Below are 22,883 nucleotides of genomic sequence, written 5' to 3' on the forward strand. Positions count from 1 at the left end.
AGAAATAGAACTCATTGCTCCCAATCATTTCAAACTCTTACAGCATTTGACTGGAGCAAAGCATAAAAAATTTTAGTGGCTTGTCCTTTATGCTAGTTGCAAAATTTACAACCACCCCTCTACCCGCATCCTCTCTGAGATCCTATCTGCCTTTGAGGGCTAACATGACATAATTCTACTCCACTATATAATGTAATGGTAAAGAGGAATTTTCTGCTTGGAAGAGACCATCTCATTTCAATATGCTGTGACATCTTTTGGAAACCAATATCCTCTATAATGGGGAATGGCTGCAGATCAAGGGCAATCATTTCTGTGATTTATGAGCAGTGCAAGCAGATGGTTTTTTGAATATTTGGCTTTTTCCCAAAAACCTCATGCAAGCTAAGCTGTTATATCTTATTGCGTGAAAACCCTCTGATTCCAGGTAAGGGGATGGGCTGACTCAGAATCTGACTTTGTACTTGAAAACCGGGACATGCTGCTAACCTACAGAAAGCCAAGAAACTTTTTTTTTTTTTTTTAATTTCTCCTACCGCTAGCAGCAATCATAACCACAGACCTCATTGTAAGCCAAGAAAAGAGAAAGCCAGATACCTGGTCTGGAAGGTGAAGATGTCTCACTTTGCTATGGTTATTAGATTATCAATTTTCTCCCCTCAAGACCTGTGTGATTCGCAGGGAACACTATTAGCCTGGCAAGAATTAATTACAGCCCTGATAAAGGTGACCTTCCAAACAAAAGCAAAGAGGCAAACCAGTGTTTTGTATGAAGCACCTGAGAAGTTAGGAGGTTTCACTTGGAGCCTAAACAGGATCTTGAAAAATACTGTCCATTTCAAAAGGAGTATGTTGGGCTCTTTTAAGTGGGAGGCCAGGTGAGCGGGACCTTAGCCTTGTCATGATAGGAAATTTTAATTATCTACAGTATTCAATATTTTGAATGTGAAGGCTTTCATTTCAATTTGGTTGATTTTTCGCACAGGTAAAAAGAATGGGAATTTTTTGAGGACTAAGGATTGATAGTGGATAAAAATGTATCATTTCATGTCAACCTCAGGAGACTTGGGGATGTTGCACGTGTAAGTGAAGCCAGTCAGAGTGACTTGACACAGGGAACCACGAGAAGTTGACTTTACCACAGTCAATACATCCCATGATGTGTCATTAGCTTGGGATACTATTTGTTGCTCTTGCTTTTCTGGAAGAAAATGTGTAATCAAAATGAGTCTTTAATGATCCTATGTTATTTCCTGTGGCAATAAAAACCCAACCCCTCCTTCAGTTTTTCGGGCCCAGCAGTGCAACAACTTTCCCTATTTAAAACTGTGTGTTCATTTTGTTTCCCAGAGTCCATAGCAAACTGAGGGCTTCGGGGGGTGGGGGGAAATGCGATAGGCTGGTGATGGGTATTAAGGAGGGCACTGTTCTTTCCGAGCCGATGGTGCTCTCGCAAACATGGTGAACGTTCCTAAAACCCGCTAGACTTTCTGCAAGAAGTGTGGCAAGCACCAACCCCACAAAGTGACACAGTACAAGAAAGGCAAAGATTTCTCCATATGCCCAGGGAAAGCGGTGTTATGACAGGAAGCAGAGCGGCTATGGTGGGCAGACTAAGCCGATTTTCCGGAAAAAGGCTAACACTACAAAGAAGATTGTGCTGAGGCTTGAATGTGTCGAGCCTAACTGCAGATCTAAGAGAATGCTGGCTATTAAGAGATGCAAGCATTCTGAACTGGGAGGAGATAAGAAGAGAAAGGGCCAAGTGATCCAGTTCCAAGCTTCGTATTTTGTTACGTTATGAAGACGGTAAAATCTTGAGGTTACGTTCAGTTCATTTGGTTGCAGTTGGTCTTGTAAGAGGGAAATAAACTAGTGCCATCAATTCGAAAATAAATAAATAAATAAATAAATAAATAAATAAATAAATAAATAAATAAGGAGGGCACGTATTGCATGGTGCACTGGGTGTTATACGCAAGTACTGAATCATGGAAATTTACAACAAAAACTAGGGATGTACTGTATGGCGACTAACATAATTTAAAAAAATTATTATTAAATAAATAAATAAGTAAAACTGTGTGTTCAGGAAACGTTTTGCTACCAGTAACAATACTCAACAGTAAACCTAAATCACTTTGTTACTGCAAGGTTTTGTTTTGGGGGTTGAAATGGAAGCCTTCAGTACCTGTTCAAAGAATTTTGAAGGTAAACAGAAAGAAAGGGAAACCTTTCTTCTTCTGCAGTGCCACCAAATTGCCTACTCTCAGGCAAACCTCCTCTGCGACAGATTTCCCCCTGGAAGGTGCCAAACATTCCAGAAATGAACCATAAGGCCTCTAGCACTCCCCCACCTGTACACCTGAGCCCAGACTTGGCTCAGCCCACCTCTTGGCTCTGTAAACAGGCACTTGCACTGTTCCGTCCATTTTCACAGTTCTAGTCCTACTCAAGAATACAGCCTGAGCCTCCTTATGACTTAGGAAGTCATAGAGTTTCAGTTCTATTAATATTCTTTTTATTCCACAAATTCTATTTTTATTCAGTCACTTCTTTAATCATTCACATATCAATTCAACAACCATTTACTAATTGCTTCTCCCCACTTCCAGACACAGGTCTGGGCCCCCAGCTCTGAAGAGAACACACAGGTCCTGCTTAACTTCACGTTAGTTGGTTTTACCTTTAATAACTTACTGAGTTAATCGCTTTATTTTTTTCTTGTTTAATAATGGAAAGATTTGAACTACAAATTTGCTTCTGATTATGGCTTTGATATGCCATTAATGTTTTTACTCAACTTCTTTCTTGCCATTGTTTTTTCTAATAACTGATTTGAACATCTCTCTGACTTAAGAGTTTGTAAAAGGCTAGTTTGTATTAATGTTTGTAAATCTCAACAAACAAAAAGTTGGAGATATTTTGCTTCCTTATTATTAATTTCTGGTTTATTTTGCATTAGAGCCAAACATGTACCTATTATATTCTAGAATTGTTTCTGGTTTCTTGTGGACTAATACGTTCTCAATTTTTGTAAATGTTTTATTTTGGGTTGACAAAAAAGTATATTCGTGTTAGTAATGGTGTTTGAAATATGCCAATAAAATACAAATTATTTTATTCAGATGCTATTATTTTATTATACTGTAATACTACATAGTGTATTATATACATTATAAATATAAATGTTATAAATTGTACTATGAAAAGCTATTACTAATTGGTTTATTTAGTTGTTCTTTTCTTTATGTTTGATCTGTTAAAAACTGAGAGGTGTGTTTAAAATCTCATATTTTTAGTGCTTGCTTATATATTTTGATGTTATTTTATTCAGTAAATTAAAATTAACTATTACAGCTATACAAAAAGATCTTCTTGATTCTCTTAATGGTTTTTGCCATGGATTTTATTTTCTTTAACATTAACATTGCTGTCTGTGCTTTATATCTGTTTGTGTTTGCCTTATGTATCTTGTTCCTAGTTTTTACTCTGAAATGTTCTCTCTTCATATATCTCTTATATAGCATTTACCTTAACTTTTTAGAATTCGTTTTGCACTTTCATTTGATATATGTTTGTTAACCATACCTAAACATCTTCATTTTCTTATTAGAAAGGTTTAACCCACTTAATTATATTAACAAAATTTGTATATTTGGTCTTACTCTATTCCTTTTTTTAAAATACAGTATGTTTTCATGAAAAAATGTTCAAAATCATTAGCCATCAGGGAAATTCAAATCAAAACCACACTGAGATACCACCTTACGCCAGTTAGAATGGCAAAAATAGACAAGGCAAGAAACAACAATTGTTGGAGAGGATGTGGAGAAAGGGGATCCCTCCTACATTGTTGGTGGGAATGCAGGTTGGTACAGCCACTCTGGAAAACCGTGTGGAGGTCCCTTAAAAAGTTAAAAATTGAGCTACCCTATGATCCAGCCATTGCACTACTGGGTGTTTACCCCAAAGATACAGACGTAGTGAAGAGAAGGGCCATATGCACCCCAATGTTCATAGCAGCAATGTCCACAATAGCTAAATCGTGGAAGGAGCCGAGATGCCCTGCAACAGATGACTGGATTAAGAAGTTGTGGTCCATATATACAATGGAATATTACTCAGCAATCAGAAAGAATGAGTTCTCAACATTTGCTACAACATGGACGGCACTGGAGGAGATAATGCTTAGTGAAATAAGTCAAGCAGAGAAAGACAACTATCATATGATTTCTCTCATCTATGGAACATAAGAACTAGAATGATCAGTAGGGGAAGAAAGGGATAAAGAAAGGGGGGGTAATCAGAAGGGGGAATGAAACATGAGAGACTATGGACTATGAGAAACAAACTGAGGGCTACAGAGGGGAGGGGAGTGGGGGAATGGGATAGACCGGTGATGGGTAGTAAGGAGGGCACATATTGCATGGTGCACTGGGTGTTATACACAACTAATGAATCATCGAGCCTTACATCGAAAACCGGGGATGTACTGTATGGTGACTAATATAATATAATAAAAAATCATTATTAATAAAAAAAAAAAAAAAACCAAAGTGATTTTCCTAACGCAAAAAAATAAAATAAAATAAAATAAAATAAAATAAAATAAAATACAGTATGTTTTATGCCCTTTACTTGCTAGATTTATTCTTTTATATTTACTCTCACCCCCCCCTTTTTTTTTTGCTATATTGAAAATACTTCTTGTTTTACTTCTATTTTCAATTAGTAGATTACTTATGTTTTTCCAAAGTTATGTATCTCTGGCTTTCTACTGATGTCCACTTTGCTCCAGCACCATTTGTTAAAAGGCTAGTTTCCCTCCATTGGATTGCTTTTGTATCTTTGTCAAAAATCAAGCAGGCATATTTGTGGGTCTATTTCTCAATTCTCTATTCTGTTCATTGATCCCTGCATCTATACTTCTGCCACTGACATACAGTTTTGATATTGTAGAAATTGGGTAGACTGATTCCTCCTAATTTATTGTTTTTCAAGTTGTTCTACCTATTCTAGCTCCTTTGACTTAACCATTTGAAAACAGAATAACCTTGTGCATATCTACAAAAAAAATATGTATGGGATTATGAAAGGAATTGATTAAACCTCTATATAAATCTGTGGAGAACTGACATTTTTACTATGTTGATTCTTCCAATCCATGAACATAGTATGTCTCTTCAATTATTTAGATAATCTTTGATTTTTTCCATCAACATTCTGTAGTTTTCGGTATCCAAGTCTTGCTCACATTTTGATAGATTTGATAGTTTTACACCTAAGTATTTCTCTCTGGATTTTTTAAATAAATTTCAATGGCATTTATATGTAATGTGCAGAGATTTTGTTTGTACTTAGAGGCAAGAATAAAGAAAAGCATGTCTACTTCATCCTCTCAGGAGAAGTCCTGAGTTTCTTTAAAATAAATTAAAAAAAAAAAAACTTGCCTAGTTTAAGTGTATCTTTGAGTTATCTTTTTTCATGAGGGGTACTATACGGAGCATATTTCCTAAAGCTCATAATTAGTACATCAATATATACTAAATAAAAAGTCTCTATACGTGATTGATACCATGACTAAGTAGGAAATTCCTGGTTAGATCTCAAATTATTTTTACTTACTTCAAAATTCTATAGACACTGCTCCACTGACAGCTAATGTTCATCATTATGCTGGATTAAGATCAGCCAGTTCTCACTACATTTTTTTCCTGTGCAGAAAATTCTTTATTTACTATTAAAATTCAAAAATTTCACCAGAATATGTTTAGGTGTTGTTTTTCTTTTGCCCAATTTTTATGTGCTGCCACAGGATATTCTTCATCTCCAGAATCTTTTACACCATTATTTCCTCATTCTTGCTCTGTTCATTTATTTTTCTCTTCTCTTGGAAGACCAATTTTCTGTAGGATGAACTTCTGTTCTTTGCCTTTTGCACCTGTCCTCTTCTTTCTTGTTAATTTCATATCTTTTTTGAGGGAAATTGTTGAAAGAAGTCTTTCAAGTTACAGTTACTTCTCGTAAGAAACGATTCTTATCTGTCCTAGTTATCTGTACTCTAACATATACTTTAATTTCCTCATTACATTTTAAATTTCTTTCCAATTTAAACTTTCTTGCCAGTTCCCTTTATACTTACAACTGTGTGGAAATCCCTTTTCTACTTTTTTTTATGTCCTCTTTCTTCTCTCATTTCAGAAATTCTGTGTCTTCTGGAAATTAATTGGGTGCACAATTAGGATGTGATTTTTTTTTTCCCTCATGTAAATCTCCAGTTGAATAAGTAATATGTGAACAGAAAAAAACAATCAAACATGACAAAAATATATGTAATTGAAAGCAAATCTCTCATCCCAAAAATTCACCAATTTCCTAAAACAAAAAATTGTCAATAATTTCTCATTTCCTTCCAGAAATGTTTTATGTATATACGAGCATGTAAATGTATATTTATGTTCTCTGGTGTTAATGGAATCATTTGATGTAAGCCTTGCTTTTTTTCACTTAATATATCTTTTTTTTTTTTTGAAGATTTTTTATTTATTTATTCGACAGGATAGAGACAGCCAGCGAGAGAGGGAACACAAGCAGGGGGAGTGGGAGAGGAAGAAGTAGGCTCATAGTGGAGGAGCCTGATGTGGGGCTCGATCCCATAACGCCGGGATCACGCCCTGAGCCGAAGGCAGACGCTTAACCGCTGTGCCACCCAGGCGCCCCTCACTTAATATATCTTAAAGATCAATTCGTATTAGCATATAACATTCTACTTCATTCCACTAACATAGAATAACACTGTTCTCACACTAGTAAAAAAATAGCATCTGTACAAACATTTTTAACATGTTTATAAATACTCCACATGTATCACAGAATGCCTATCACATCCATTCATTGAAGTAATACTGTTCTCAAAACAAAAACAAAAACAAAAAACCAGAAAAACCACACTGTTCTCAAAGTAGTGAACAGGTATCACTGAATGAATCCATCATAATTCATTTATCTACTACCCCATGATAGACATTTAAGTTGTCACAAATATTCAACCATAACAAATGTTCTTAAAAAGCATAGTCTTCCTTTGATTCTTGAGTTATGTTTCTTGGGGGAATTATAAATATTTATTGTTTTTGTTTTCTTTTTTTTTTCTACTATTTCCTTTTTTCCTGTTTGCATATCCTTGAATAATACAAGATATCTAAACTTGGTTCTTATCCAGCAACAAGATGATGTAATTCTCCTTTCCTCTCACCCCATCCACTTTTTTTTTACTATATCCTCCTTCCAAACATAAAATTGAGGTGCTGATTTATTTTATAGTCCCATTCAAGAATGTCTGAGGTACAATGAGGTCATATGGATGGGCCCTAATCCAATCTGACTGGTCCTTATAAGAAGAGGAGGTGAGATTTGGACACAGACATGCTGAGGGAGGGCCAACTGAGGACACATGGAGAAGGCAGCCATCTACAAACCAAGAAGAGAGGCCTCGGAAGAAACCGATTCTGGGGACACCTTGATCTTGGACTTCTAGCTTCCTGAACTGTGAGAAATAAATTTCTGTTGTTTAAAGGAGGAGAAAAAAATAATATTTGAAGGAAAACATATCAAAATGTTAATATTTATCTGTGGGAGATTGAATTAAAGGATATTTTCACTTTTATCTTTATGCCTTTTTGTATTATTTTAATCCTTTACAATGAAAAGACATTAATGTTATAAGAAGAAAAAATAATTCAATGGAAATGTAAAGTACAGCATTCTCCCCAGTTCAACAAACCAAAATATGGACGTAGGGGCCAATGAAGGTGAAAACTGTCCCCGAATAAGAATTTTATCTCTACGGCATTTTTCAAAGTGTGTTGAAACCATTACACTAGTGGCAAGCTTTCTGTTGATCTTGGCCTTTATAACAAGAATAATAGATGCTCTCAAATGCCAAACCCCAAAATGTTTCCCCTTCTTTACTGCTAACAAAACCTCAATTTTATTTAGGTGGATAACAAAGCATAACAGATTAAAAAGATGAAAGTTTAATGAAAGGACTGTTTAGAACGGTTTGGGCAGGGTCCAAGGATCAGTAGCAACAGAAAGCTAAAATCTACTCTAGGCCTGAAGGAAAAGAGGGAAAAGAAGTTCCTGAATCCAAGGAAGAGCAACAGCTGCAGGAGAAGGCCTCTTGGAAGTATCTGTAGCTTTTGGTATAAAGAGAATGGTGATACCAAAACCCAAAGAGAGCTGGAGCCACAGTAGCAGTACTACCCAACAAGAGTTGTATCCAGTGGCAGTGCAAGAAAGGAGGAAGCATGGGGAAATAAATACCCCAACTATTCTCTTCTCCTGCCTTCAGATTTCCAGATTTTCCTGGTACCAAGACTCAATGAGAAGCCAAATTGGCAAGGGATCTCAGGTGATCCAGGCCACAGAGATCAGCTCCCTGAGGTATGAAGCAGGTTAAGAAGGGCAGTGAGACATACATTTTTTATGTCCTGTCTCACATCCTCCTGGACCACCACTTTGTTCTGGTCATTCCTATGTCAACCCGGTGCTGCAATGGCTCTTGGACTCAACTGCCTCTTATTCCTCAGGAATCTTTTGCCTTCATTGGGTGAGACACCTACATGAGACTAGCCTGTGTATCCATGCTACAGCATGCTCAAACTGTACATGCAAAGAAGTAAGTGGCTGCAGGGACAACCCTTGGCCAATCAGGTTTGGAAGCCAGAATAAATAAATATATCCTCTTCCATGTCTTGAGCAAACTATTCTCAGAATGGATCCACAGAGAGTTCTGCAGAATGTTTTTAGCTAGATTGAGCCCCAGTTGCCCATAACAGTAACTAACATTCAACTTTAATAACTCCACTCTTGGATTAACTTTACCTCCTTCTCTGTGTTACTACTCCTAGTCCCCTGACTCCTGTTCCCTAACATCATTTCCCAAAATAGCTACCTTCATGTATCCTTCTTCTCAAGTGCTGATTTTGGGGGAACTCAAGATAAAATAGATGTAGAATGGGTAGTTCTGGAGGAGCAAAAGGAGAATAAGCACTCTCACTGTCCATCCTTCTTCCAAGTGATGCAGGGGTCAGTGATCCAATTCCAGAAACCACGTATAGATTCTGTTTAGTCTAGAGTAATGTTTTAGGAAAGAGTGTAACCAGTTTGGGGCAACAATAAAAGAGAAGACTGTTTTTCTACCGTATAGTGTAAGAAACTACAGCATAAAAGCAGTTCTAAACAGGCAGCCTAAAATATGAAGCTGCTGCAAAACACACAATGTTTCCATTGGGTTCAAAACATGACTCCAGTGTTTTAGGTAAAAATACACACCATCAGTCCAACGATAGTTCATCAACTCTAAATCACTGGTGCCGCAGTTACAAATAAAAGCTAGGGCCCAGTAACCTGAGAAAGAAGAAAGACAAAGGGAAGCTTGAAGTTGCCACAGATGTCTATCTGAGAGTTCAAGGGAGGGGAAAGACCTAGGTTAAATTGTTTGTCAAATATGTGGTTTGATTCTCCCATAGTTTAGAGGATCTGCACACTCAGCTCTGATTCTACAAGATAAAGTTAATGACGTAACCAGGGGTTGACCAGGGGTTTCTTTTTCTAGGAACGGCCGGGTAGTAAATATTTTAGGCCGTATAGTTTCTACAAAGGCAGCCATAGGAAATACATAAACAAAATAGGCATGGACATGCTCCAGTGAAACTTTGTTTACAAAAAGAGGTGGTTGCCTTGATTTTGTCTGTGGGAGGTAGTTTGCTGACCCTGGTGTTAACCAAGCAGTCCTTTGTTGCCACCTCACAAAGAACCCAAGTGTGCCTCAATGAGTACTTTGTTCAAAATGTGAAAGAGTTCATTAGTAAATAAAATATTAGACTATCTGGCAGCTGCCTTCCAAAAATTTTATTTTCTCTTAAGAATACTAGCTTTCTATTGTTTGTTATTTCCAGGAGGAAAAAAAATCAGATCAGCAAAATACTAATTGATATTTTAATGTATTCGTCTCACAAAACACTTCACACTTCACTCTGAAACTTCTACCCCCCCACAAAAAGGAATTGAAAGCACAAGATCTGAAAACCTGTCATGAAAGTCCATCAATTTAAAAAACACTGAGGAGAACTAAAGAAAAATACATTTGTTCAAATACAATCACATAACTAAACCAAAAAGTAGTCTCCTGGAGATAACCTTATGTTAAAAGATTTTCATGTTTTCTTGAGAGCCTTTCATGCTGAAATTTCTAAAAGCCTACTGGCTGCACACAGTGGCAGAATGCAACAGTGATTTAACAACCCCAGGCAAAATTATATAACAAAGCAAGGCTATGACAGAGTATATTTCTTATCCAGTGGTAAGTAATCTGCAATTGCACACATTAGAATTTGGTCAGGCCACAGATGCTAATTGCAATACCAGGCAGAGTGTACTCAAGGTTTAATTTACATCAAATAGAGAGGAGGCTTCCAGTACCAGGCATTGAACTCTGTGTTGGAATGCTGTAGCTTTTCCTAAAGCAAAATAACACACTACCAACATCATTGTTCAACAGCACCATGGGAATCTCTGTGGGACTTTCCTGACAAATTACTGACAAGAGTTGGCCCTATTTAATCCATAATCATGAATGCCATCAGTGCCTATGGTTAGAGGACTATAAAGCCAAAGAATAGCACACACTCGGGTCTTGTTCAGACTAAATTACTACAGAACAAGGGCCAAAAACCAAAGTAACTGCGACTGCATCTTTAGACAGTCCTCTCAAAATAGTTATTTTTTTTATCCTGAGGATTTAATGAAAAAATAAGCAATTTCTTTGACGTTAGGAATTTATTTTTTTCTGATAAGCAAGTGTTTAAGTTTCCCATCAAATAATGATTTTTTTTTAAATCAACACTCACATTTTCTATCAGAGATTACAGATTTTTCTTTGGCATCTTCTTTAGATATCCTCTAAACTAGATCATTTATCAGGTATAGATAATGATGTCCAGCAGCTTATGGCTACATAGTATAATTGCGATAGATTCTAACGGATGCATAAGGAACACAAAAACTGCTAACCAGACACTGAAACACTGGTGAGCCAATGGCAACATGTGTATTCAGGTGGGAGTGCATGAGGCAAGATTGCTGCTGACTTCCATTTCCTCCCAAAGCTCTCCTGAGAGACAGAGTATGTAGACAAGGAGGGAGTACAAGCCCAAGTCCAAAGCTGGGGGAGCTGAGAGATAGATTAAACATGGCAGATGAAACAGGGGGGGAATCTATTTAAAACATGTATGTGCTGGGGCGCCTGGGTGGCACAGCGGTTGAGCGTCTGCCTTCGGCTCAGGGCGTGATCCCGGCGTTATGGGATCGAGCCCCACATCAGGCTCCTCTGCTATGAGCCTGCTTCTTCCTCTCCCACTCCCCCTGCTTGTGTTCCCTCTCTTGCTGGCTGTCTCTATCCTGTTGAATAAATAAATAAAATCTTTAAAAATAATAAATAAATAAAACATGTATGTGCTGCTAAAATTAATGGGAACTGGAATAAATTTGCATAAACAGAGAACAGGGGAAGTAATCTGATTATGAAATTTACAATGGTCCTAAAGAGACTTGACTGGGGTCACATTAAAGCTGACCCTCTAATGAGACATTAGAGGTCAAAAGAAAGGCATCATACTTGTTCATAGACATTGATTTCATCTTGATAACAACCCTGTGAAGTAGATACACTACAATCAATTTCCTGATAAATTTGAGTGCCTCATATAAGCTCATTTTGCTGATAATGGGTAGAATAAAAAAACAAACAAAAAACACAAAAAGTCAGACCTTTTAGCTGTGTATCAGTGTTATGTCCACTCTACTCTGTTTATGAAGGACAGGGAAGCAAGATTTCACAGTATACGCACTCCTGGACTGAAGGGTGTAATCATTTTAAAGTCAGCCTGAAATGCTTTACTTCAGTAATAAGTATTTCTCCAGGCCTTGCCAGTTACTGGCTATCTATCTGCAGGACCTTTATTAATGGCAATAAACCAGATTTCACTGGTCTAGCCTCTCCCTACATTCCACATACTCTTAGCCCTTTGCAACCCCTTCCATGTGCTTCCGTGAGTTTCAAGAGTCTCATGAGTTATCACAAACTGTCCTCTGACAGTCTCCAAGCACCGTCTTTTCAATGATGCCCACCACCTTGAAACTACCTGAGGGCAGTGACTCTCAGGGCCACTTGTATAGCCATATTCCATGAGAATACTGAGGTCTGACCAAAATGGCACATTTTGGCACAAATGGCACAGGAATGAGCACATTCCCTCAGCTTGACTTAAACTTTAGACAGGCTTCTTCCTGAGTCTAACCCCCCCCACCCCCCCCATCCTCCTTTTCTTAGAGCATTTAGTTCGGAAAACTTGCAATTATAAATTCTTTTCTGCCCCTTTGAGATGTAAATCTTCTTCCTGCCTCTCGCCAGTTTTTACAACCCAGGAATGTCTTCCTCAAGGACTTGGGAGCCATCCCTTTGAAATATAATCATCGAGAAAGATAGAGCACCTGTCTCCCCATCTCTGTGGGAATGCAGGAGCCTGACTTTGATAAGTGCCAATTAGCAAACAGAGATGGACTCAAACTATATAGACCAACCTCCTCACTAACACCCTCCAGTTACTTTCAACTAATTTACCCCAGTGTTTAAAAACTTTCCCACCTTTTGTCTCAGTGCAGTTGAGTTTCAATCTTTCTCCCTCTATTACGATAGTCCTGAATCACTTACTTTTCCTATTTAACTCCATCAGCACAACTCTTCCAGAGCAAAAGTGCCATCAGCAAAAACTCTCAGACCAGTAAACCCCCAGGGACTCAAAGAGATGCAGAAATAACCTCTCTCTCCCTGACGTAGGTCACAGTTTGTAACGTGGTAAAGCCAAAGCACTATCACTTTTCCCATATTTCATGGAATCCTTTATGCAAAGAGTCCCTCTACCTTCTGGCTGCAGCTCTATAGACTCATGTAGGGACGGTCTGACTCACAAACACCATGCTACTCTCTATGTCTCAACTCCTAAATTAGCAGCCCAAACAAAGCAAACAGCTTTCTTCCTAAGCAGCCCCTTCATTTTTTTTTTTTTAAACACAAATGAGCTTCTCATGGAGTCACCCACCAGATGGCAATCATGCCCATTCCTGTTTGCATTCCAGTTCAGTCCAAAACTGAGATCCCTATTTCACTCAGAGGAACAAAACAGTGTGTTGGGGATATTTCAAAATAAAACAAATGAGGAGGAAAAAAAATGAAGTAGTCTCATTTTCTTCTTTAACCCCTTTGCATTGTTTGAAAGACCCAACCCAAATGACGATTCACAGAGTATATTTAAAGACTCATACACCTTACACTACACACTGATTTTTCAATTAGATGTTAAATGACAGACCAGCAAGTTTAGAGCCATTTTACTCAAAAGAAAGAAAGAGAGAGAGAGAAAGAGGAAGAAGGAAGGAAGGAAGGAAGGAAGGAAGGAAGGAAGGAAGGAAGGAAGGAAGGAAAAGAGGAAGGTAAAGAAAGAAAAGGAAAAAAAAAGACTAGCAAGATGGAAATCAGAGGAAGTTGATTTCAGCTCAGTATTAGAGCTGTAACATTTACAGCAATCCAACATTCAAATGGACTGTTTAAGAAAATAATTTTGTCCATGTTGGGAGTTGGGTAAAGGCTGGAGATAGTGCATTCGGGATGCTGTAGAGAAAATTCTTGCATACGGCAGGACACACAACTTATCCAAGGACCCTTCCAATTCTGAGATGATGCTATGTGAATGGGATTACTATTTGTAAAATATTAATCTTTTACATTCTTTAGTGAGATTTTCTTAAATTTTTTATATATTAGTGCCTCATTAATCAAATGGAAAATATCCCCCAAATATAGAACATTTTTTCCTCAAATGAGCACCTAGGGGCACCTGGGTCATGATCTCAGGGTCCTGGAATCGAACCCCCTCGGGCTTCCTGCTCAGTGGGGAGTCTGCTTCTCCCTCTTCCTCCAATCCTCCTCCCCACTTATGATCTCTCTGTCTCAAACAAAATAGGATCTTCAAAAAAAAATTAAAAATTAAAAAAATGAAATGAGCACCTAATAACATAAAGTCATTTTTATTCAACATACCAACTTCAGGTCAGGGAAGTAAAAGCCATGAATTTAACTGGATATTATATAGTTGCTATTATCTCTGCTCTTTCACAACATGTGTGAATTGATTTAGTCATACCTCATAGTAATCTCCATGCAATTAGGCATTGCTTACTCACAGCTGAATGATCTGAGCACCACAGAGATAGGCAAATAGTTCTTTCTCTTTTTCTACAAGTATTTCATTAGAATACTTCCCAGAACTCCATGCCAGACATAAAACCACCACAGAAGACAGAATCCCTACTTTTAAATAGCCAATGCTATAGTAGAAAGTGGGGGGGTGGCACTCCAGATAGGAATCAGATATTTATCTTTCAGTTGATCTACCCCACTCTCAGGTTGGTGAGGGAGCAGCTGGGCTCCACCAATGCTGGAAATCAAGCCAATTGGCCTGACATCTTGGGCACTGGCCCAGGTGAATTTCTGGAGGTCACCCAATCTTGCTGATGTGCAAAGCTATAGAATACTAATCGCAAGAAGAGACTACAGACTCTAGGACACCCTAGTCTTAGCTATAGGATGTTCCAGGCTTGTGGGTAAGTTACCTAACCTTTTCAAACTTTAAAGTCCCATACACATCTGCAAAAGGGAGTATCACATACTCCAATTATCATAAGGTGTTGTAAAAATAAGATAAAAATGCCACCTCTACATATGTATTTTTTTTAAAGATTTTATCCATTTATTTTAGAGAGAGACTGAGCAACAGAAGAGCACACGATCAGGGGCAGAGGGAGAGGGAGAAGCAGACTCCCTGCTGAGCAGGGAGCCTGACTCAGGGCTCAATCCCAGAACCGCAGGATCATGACCTGAGCCAAAGGCAGACACTTAACTGACTGAGCCACCCAGGCGTCCCTACATATATGTATTATTTAAAGTGGTTATTGGGGGGTGTCTGGGTGGCTCAGTCAGTTACACACTTGCCTTCTGCCTTTGGCTCAGGTCATTGGGCTCCTTGTTCAGTGGGGAGTCTGCTACTGCCTCTTCCTCTGCCCCTGCTCCTGCGTGCGCGCACTCTCTCTCTCTCTCAAATAAGTAAAATATTTTTAAAAATTAAAAAATAAATAAAGTGGTTATTGGGGCACCTAGGAGGCCCAGTCAATTAAACATCTGACTCTTGATTTCAGCTCAGGTCATGATCTCACGGTGGTGAGATCCGGCCCCACTTAGGACTCCATGTTGAGCTCTGTGCTGGCTTCACGCTGGGCATGAGGTCTCCTTCAGATTCTCTCTCCCCCTTCCTCTGCCCCTCCCCACCCCCCGCTCATGCCCTCTCTCTCCCCTTAAATAAATAAATAAATAAATAAATAAATAAATAAATAAATAGCAATTATTATTTTGCGGGCGCGGGGGGGGGGATGAAGAGCTACTCCTATGCTAATCGGGAAGGCCCTAGACTGGTTTCCATATACCTGGTGCCCGAGTCACAGAGGGAAAAGGCAACAGGCTGAGGAAGCATTTCCTAACAGGCTCTAGCAAAGTAGAGTAGAATTTGAGATTCTACTTTTTTATCCTTCACCAATACTGTCAACTACTTACCAAGACTCTAAATATATTATCCAAAGAATTTTGCTTGTGCTCAACACAAAATGTTCCTTCCCTTATTCCCAGCTTAGTATATATTTAAAGCTTTTTAATATATGTTTACCATGAAGCTTATCCCCCAAATGATGCCCTTGTTTGTTAGCAGAAAAATTTTTAATGATTTCTAAAATAACATTTATTTTAAAGCTTTTAGCTCTAGTGGGATAGAATGCTAAGAGTAATAGTGGGTTCTCCCCTTGGCTACATTGTTTCATTCTGCTCTAACTGCTATTATTTACCTCTCTGATTTTGTTACTGAAGAGAGTAAAAGCCCATTATACAAGAAAAACCATTTAAAGAATTTATTGGTATTGTGTGAAATGCTCTGCTCATCAAAACAAATGGAGAGCAGAGTTGTCTGTGATTGTTGGAACCCAGCTCTCTTGGAATTGTGTCAAGAAGAATATAAACAGGCAGACTCCCCATCCACTAAAAGCCCATATGTACTCCTGGCTCAAACGAGGTTCTCAGATTTTAAAACTTGCAGTAACTAATCAGAACCACAGTATTCTGATTCCAGTTAAAAATAAAACATCTGACCACCCTTTTCTGCAATGATAATGCTATTTTTTCTGAAGGTTGGGGAAAATAATTTAATGCCAGAAATGAAAATATGAAGCATTTTCCTTCAAAATATAGCTCCAAAGGGGAACAATTCTGTTCCTTTCTTTTTTCCTAGCCACTGTCTTTCTTTTACTTTTATCAACAATATTTTAGGTAAGCTTCTCTTTATCAAACTTTACTTTGAAAAAAACTCTGAGTTTAAATTCTGTTGGCATTCTGGACTGCTCTAGTCAGAGCACAGAAAAATATGGCCAAAGCATAACTTTATAGTCAGTGTGTTGGCTTAGACACTAACCAGCTTTTGTACAAAGGTGCTTTATGAATCATGGATCAAATGAATAGCATAAGAAAAGCACACACCTCTGGAAGTATCCATCTAATGCATTTTAGGGGGACAAAAATATCTCACTTCTGAAACTATGGAAGTAAAATTTTTAAAAGGTTTATATTTATCCAAATCTACACCTCTTTTTCCTTTCTTCTCTTAGCAGGCATTACTTATTTACATGCGTTCTCCCTAGGATAGTCTGTGAAAGGCGACATCCTGTTTGCCCAACACTTTTAAAAATATGATAAGCACATGACCATCCATTACCAAAAGTCCCCACAGTAGAAGTAGAACAACTCTGATAACAATATAAATCACACAAAGGTAATGGAAAGTGCACACGCAGACACAAAGGTTAAAAACAATGATGAGGGTCATTCCCAAAAGCTGTCCAAGAATATTTCTAACTGCTTTTATAGTTAGAATAGTTGGTGAAGGGCTCTTGAATTTATTGCAGTATTAAACGCAGATACAGCTTTATTTGAAATTTCCTCTTGGGTTTTTTACCATTCCTTTTCCAAATTTTTTCATCACTGAAATTTTCTTAAAAATGAAGTTGGAGCCAAAAGGAGTTTGGGGAAACATGTTAAATTACAAAGAGATATTCTGACATCTGTGCATAAATTATTAGCAGAGGAGTAAATGGGAGGAAATTTTATTCCTACATAGTCCTGCTCAAGACTAAGAGCTATCCATTTTCCCTTTTATCCTGGCTGGCATCTTAAAGCGTCATGAAACCTACCCTCTATTTCTGAGGCTATGAGTTTCTTAGCCATTGAAAAAGTAGGTTCCAAAAGAGGGACTTCAAATACATCTTATAAAAGCTTTGGGCAAGTGTCAATGGAAAATCTTCCCTATGCCCCTCACACACAAATTAATGAGGATTTTTTTTTGCACAGACTACATGAAGCTCATGGCATTGACACAATGACCTTCACTCAGCTTGTCTCCATATGGTAACCTCAGGGAGGGCTTTTGTCTCATGTCTCACCAACATCCCTTAATGTATTTCCTGTCCAACTCATCATTTCTCTGCCCCCAATCCAATGTAATTCTTTCCCTGGGAAAATTTAATTTAAAAAAAGTATATTTTCCACCCTCGGCACTTTGGGCAACTAATCTTTGACAAAGCAGGAAAAAAATCCAGTGGAAAAAAGACAGTCTCTTCAATAAATGGTGCTGGAAAAATTGGATAGCTACATGCAAAAGAATGAAACTTGATCACTCTCTCACACCATACACAAAGATAAACTCCAAATGGTTGAAAGACCTCGATGTGAGACACGAATCCATCAAAATCCTAGAGGAGAACATAGGCTACAACCTCTTTGACATCGGCCACAGCAACTTTTTTCATGACACATCTCCAAAGGCAAATGAAACAAAAGAAAAAATGAACTTGTGGGACTTCATCAAGATAAAAAGCTTCTGCACAGCCAAGGAAACAGTCAAACTATGAGGCAGCCCACGGAATGGGAGAAGATATTTGCAAATGACACTACAGATAAAAGACTTGTATCCAAGATCTACAAAGAACTTCTCAAACTCAATACATGTGAAACAATCACATTAATAAATGGGCAGAAGATATGAACAGACGCTTTTCCAATGAAGACATAGAAATGGCTAACAGACACATGAAAAAAATGTTCAATCATTAGCCATGAGGGAAATTCAAATCAAAACCACCTTGAGATACCACCTTATGCCAGTTAGAATGGCAAAAATGGACAAGGCAGGAAACAACAAACGTTGGAGAGGATGCGGTGAAAGGGGATCCCTCTTACACCGTTGGTGGGAATGCAAGTTGGTACAGCCACTTTGGAAAACAGTGTAGAGGTCCCTCAAAAAGTTAAAAATTGAGCTACCCTATGATCCAGCAACTGCACTACTGGGTATTTACCCCAAAGATACAGACGTAGTGAAAAGAAGGGCCATATGCACCCCAATGTTCGTAGCCACATTGTCCACAATAGCTGAATCGTGGGAGGAGCCAAGATGCCCTTCAACAGATGACTGGATTAAGAAGATGTCATCCATATATACAATGGAATATTACTCAGCCATCAGAAAGAACGATCACACAACATTTGCAGCAACATGGACGGGACTGGAGGAGATTATGCTAAGTGAAATAAGTCAAGCAGAGAAAGACAATTATCATATGTTTTCACTCATTTATGGAACATAAGAAATAGGAAGATAGGTAGGAGAAGGAAGGGAACAATGAAGGGAGGGTAAACAGAAGGAGGGATGAATCATGAGAGACTGTGGACTCGGAAACAAACTGAAGGCTTCAGAGGGGTGGGGGGTGGGGGATTGGGATAGGCCGGTGATGGGTATTAAGGAGGGCACATATTGCATGGTGCACTGGGTGTTATATGCAAGTAATGAATCATGGAACATTGCATCAAGAACTGGGGATGTACTGTATGGTGACTAATATAACAAAATAAATATTATTTTTAAAAAATAAAAATAAAAATAAAAAAAGTATATTTTCCAGACTCCTTTGCAACTAAGTGTAGTAGAGACAACTTTGGCCTATAATACTTTAGCAGACTTCTGGGAGTGTTTTGCTTTCCCTGTGCTCCTCATTGCTTCCTTCCGCTTCTTTCTGTCTACCTAGGACACAGATGTGGGGCTGAAGCAGTGATATTGTGATCATGAAATCACCATGTATAAGAAAACCAGAGATAACTGGATAACAGAGCAAAAGACAGAGCCCTGGATATTGATATCATGGAACTGCCTTGCCAGCTTTTTCTGACCTTCTTTTTTTTTTTTTTTTTAAGATTTTATTTATTTATTTAACAGAGGGACAGACAGCCAGCGAGAGAGGGAACACAAGCAGGGGGAGTGGGAGAGGAAGAAGCAGGCTCCCAGTGGAGGAGCCTGATGTGGGGCTCAATCCCAGGACTCTGGTATCACGCCCTGAGCCAAAGGCAGACGCTTAATGACTGAGCCACCCAGGCGCCCCTTTCTGGCCTTCTTTTTAAATGAACACACATTTGGTTAAGGCACCTTTGGCTGGTTTCTGTTACCTATAACCAAACACAATTCCTAACTGATACATCAGTTGTTGTTCATCTCATGTCCTAGAGGGTGAGGTAACTGGACCTCTCTCTGCTCTCTTCCCTATTTGTTGTAGTCTTTTTTTTTTTTTTTAAGATTTATTTAAGAGAGAGCATGCTAGAGAAGAAAGAGAGTGTGCAAGCATGAGCAGGGGGGAGGGGCAAAGACAGAGGGAGAAGCAGACTCCCTGCTGAGCAGGGAGCCTGACACCAGGCTCCATCCCAGGACCCTGGGATCATGACCTGAGCCAAAGGCAGCAGCTTAACAGACTGAGCCACCCAGGCACCCCTTGTTACAGTCTTAATGTCTATGCATGCCTCTTTCGGAGTTTTCCCTTTTGATTCTCAAGAGACTGTTTTTCTTTCCATTAAATTCAGCTTTTGTAAAACAAAATCTTTGGCTTTTGAAAATATTGATCTTGATGTGGATTTTAAGAGTCTATTTTGGAAGTCAAAAGCCGAACAGCCATTGATTCTTTCTCCTTGCTTTCCAGTTGTAACAATCTTAACTCTCTTCAAGGCAACATGGAAATCTCTGAGTACTGAAGGAATGATCATACACAGAATGTGGACAGGAAAATACAAATTTAAGATACTGTATTAAGTAATATTAAAAAAAGGGAACAGGCTTATGAATTTATTCTGAGCCCTTTTAAATGCCCAGGTTATTCTTATTATAGTCAATAAGCTAAGTTTTCTTCTGATCCTGTAATTCAGATTTGTATGTTTGCCCTGGAGAGAAATAGCTTATTCCTGACTCTCAGCACACATGTACTCCTCCAGTGAATGAAAACTTTCCTGTGGTGGACACCAAGACAATTAAATACCAAACCTAGGAGACTTTTGGAAAACAATATTAGTTTATCCCTATAAACCCTAGAAAGACTATGGAAAGTTTGTCGTCCAGAGTTTTGACAAAAAGAAAAATGTATAGAACATAATGGAACATACATACATGTCTCTTGTTTCTCTAGAGAATTCAAGAGAGCTCATTAAATCCTTATAAAACTAGGTCTATAGACAGTGATTAATTCTACTGTGACTACAGTAATAGCCTTCTAGAGACAAAAGAATAAAAGGGAAGTAGATAGCAAGAGTACAATCAACATTCCAGAGAAGATGACAGACCAGAAATAAACACTAAGCTCTCTAGGATGCCAGACCAAAGCCATTGATGTGCAAATCACAGGAAGTGTGAACAATCACACGCAATGGTGTTAGGCTAAAAACTAAAAACTAAGGAACCTTTCCTAATTCATGGCTTTCAGAAATAACAAGACCTCAACATCTGTCTCTTCAAATAAGAAGGAAAGATACCAACTCTTAATGTCTGTATTTCACTTGAGAAAGTAATTTTCCATGACATACTTGGTGAAGGGTAAGATAACCTAACAGATTATCTAATATCACAGGAGTTTCAGATACTTTGAGCCAGAGTTCAAACTTCTAGTGCCAATCTTGAAGCCCTCAGATCCCTAGAAAGAAGTAAGCATAAAAAAATTATGGGCAGTAAAATATCAGTATAATTCCCAATTTAAGTGTCTATGAACTTGAGAAATTACAATGGCACATCATCATACTGTTCATCTTTCAATAAGTGTGTTACTTTGGACTGTGTTCTTCTATAACCCTTTCTATTAAAAAAATCTGGTTTCCTCTCAAAGGCAGAAACTGTCCTTTACTTTCTCTGTATGCCAAACACCATGCTAGGAACTGGACTCTTACTAAATAATTTTTGTAGTCATTTCCAGAATGTTCCGTATCATGTTTGAATAGCAAAATTCCCTTGTTAAAAAAGCCACAATTAATCTGAGAACAAAATGACATGGGTCATTCTTATGATGGACTCCTAGCCCTCTCCTTTTAACTTGGCAAGGCATTTCCTACCACTAATTACTATAATTCCTTTTTATAAGAACTCTACTTATCTACAGTGGTTTATGCCCTCTACTTTCTAGGGGAAAAAAAAAAGAAAGAAAGAAATACACTCGTCATACTCCCTTTAACATTCCAGGCCTCTGCCTTTTCCCCAAACTCACTCTTAAAGAGGGGACTTTATTCAGGGCTCCACTACTCTTTCCCATCGTTCTTGCCTCCTTTGTAACATTGGTGTATGGTGTTATCTGTATATAAGTAACTCAAATCACCCTTTCCAGCCCACTACAAATAAACTATTTAAGGGGGAGAATGAAATCTTGTAAAACATATTTGAAATCTTATATTATTAAGCTAGCATTAATCTCATTAATATTATCTTATTATTAATAATAATAGTAGTAGTATTAATTGGGAGAGAGGAAAGAAAAAACGATTTTACAAACAAGAAGTATAGATAAAATGTCATTTCTATAAGGAACTCAGTCAACCCTACAGGGTGTTCTGAAGCTGGGATGACATCTCAGAATTGTCCTGAGTTGGGGCAAGGGAGCCAAGTCTTTATTCAAACTCATCAACCAGTCACATTCATGAATATAGGTTGCCCCGGAAGGGGGCATGACCCTAGGCTACATGATTTTCTTCAACTGAAACAATTCCAAAAAGAGCTAAGAATTGAGAATTGTTTGTCAGCAGCATATGCTATAGTTAGGGGAATAACGTCTTCATGCTTGAAGAGGGAATCTAGGGAGCAAATCATAACCTCTACACAAACATCTAAGCTTTAGATAGGGAATCTCACTTTATATGTATATATAAACTTTATAAATATAAATATACATATATATATATAAATACATACATATTTTTCTTTCTCAGTATGATACTATGGTCAGTTATTCTTCCTATATTACATAACTTTATCTTTCTTTTTCTATAAAACCAACCTATCCTCGAAGTCCAGTGCCAATCCTGCAAATGCCTCAACAAGTACAGCACTGAAGTGTACCCCAGTTGCTTTCTAAGTGTGTAATAATTATAACAGAACATACTGACGAAAAGTACATAAATATTTTAAAGATTCTAAGACTCACAGTCACCTTACTGAACACTCTTGAACAAAGTACACACTACAGAGATTTCTCACAGCACTTCTCCAAATTCTTGTCTAAATAATGGCTATTATCATTAGCAAAAACCATGAAAAAGCATATGGTAGCTTTTAACTACCAGAAAATGCAAGTGTTTCATATGGAAAATACTGGTC

General features: G+C 38.0%; 1 pseudogene; it reads left to right on the forward strand.

Annotated features, from left to right (window-relative positions):
- Positions 1-1,453: 1,453 nt before the first annotated feature.
- On the forward strand, positions 1,454-1,804 carry LOC123789598 (large ribosomal subunit protein eL42-like; annotated as a pseudogene).
- The last annotated feature ends 21,079 nt before the right edge of the window (positions 1,805-22,883 follow it).

This window comes from Ursus americanus, chromosome 3, assembly GCF_024610735.1.
Source record: "Ursus americanus isolate L20-20 chromosome 3, mUrsAme1.1.p, whole genome shotgun sequence".
Taxonomy (NCBI): domain Eukaryota; kingdom Metazoa; phylum Chordata; class Mammalia; order Carnivora; family Ursidae; genus Ursus; species Ursus americanus.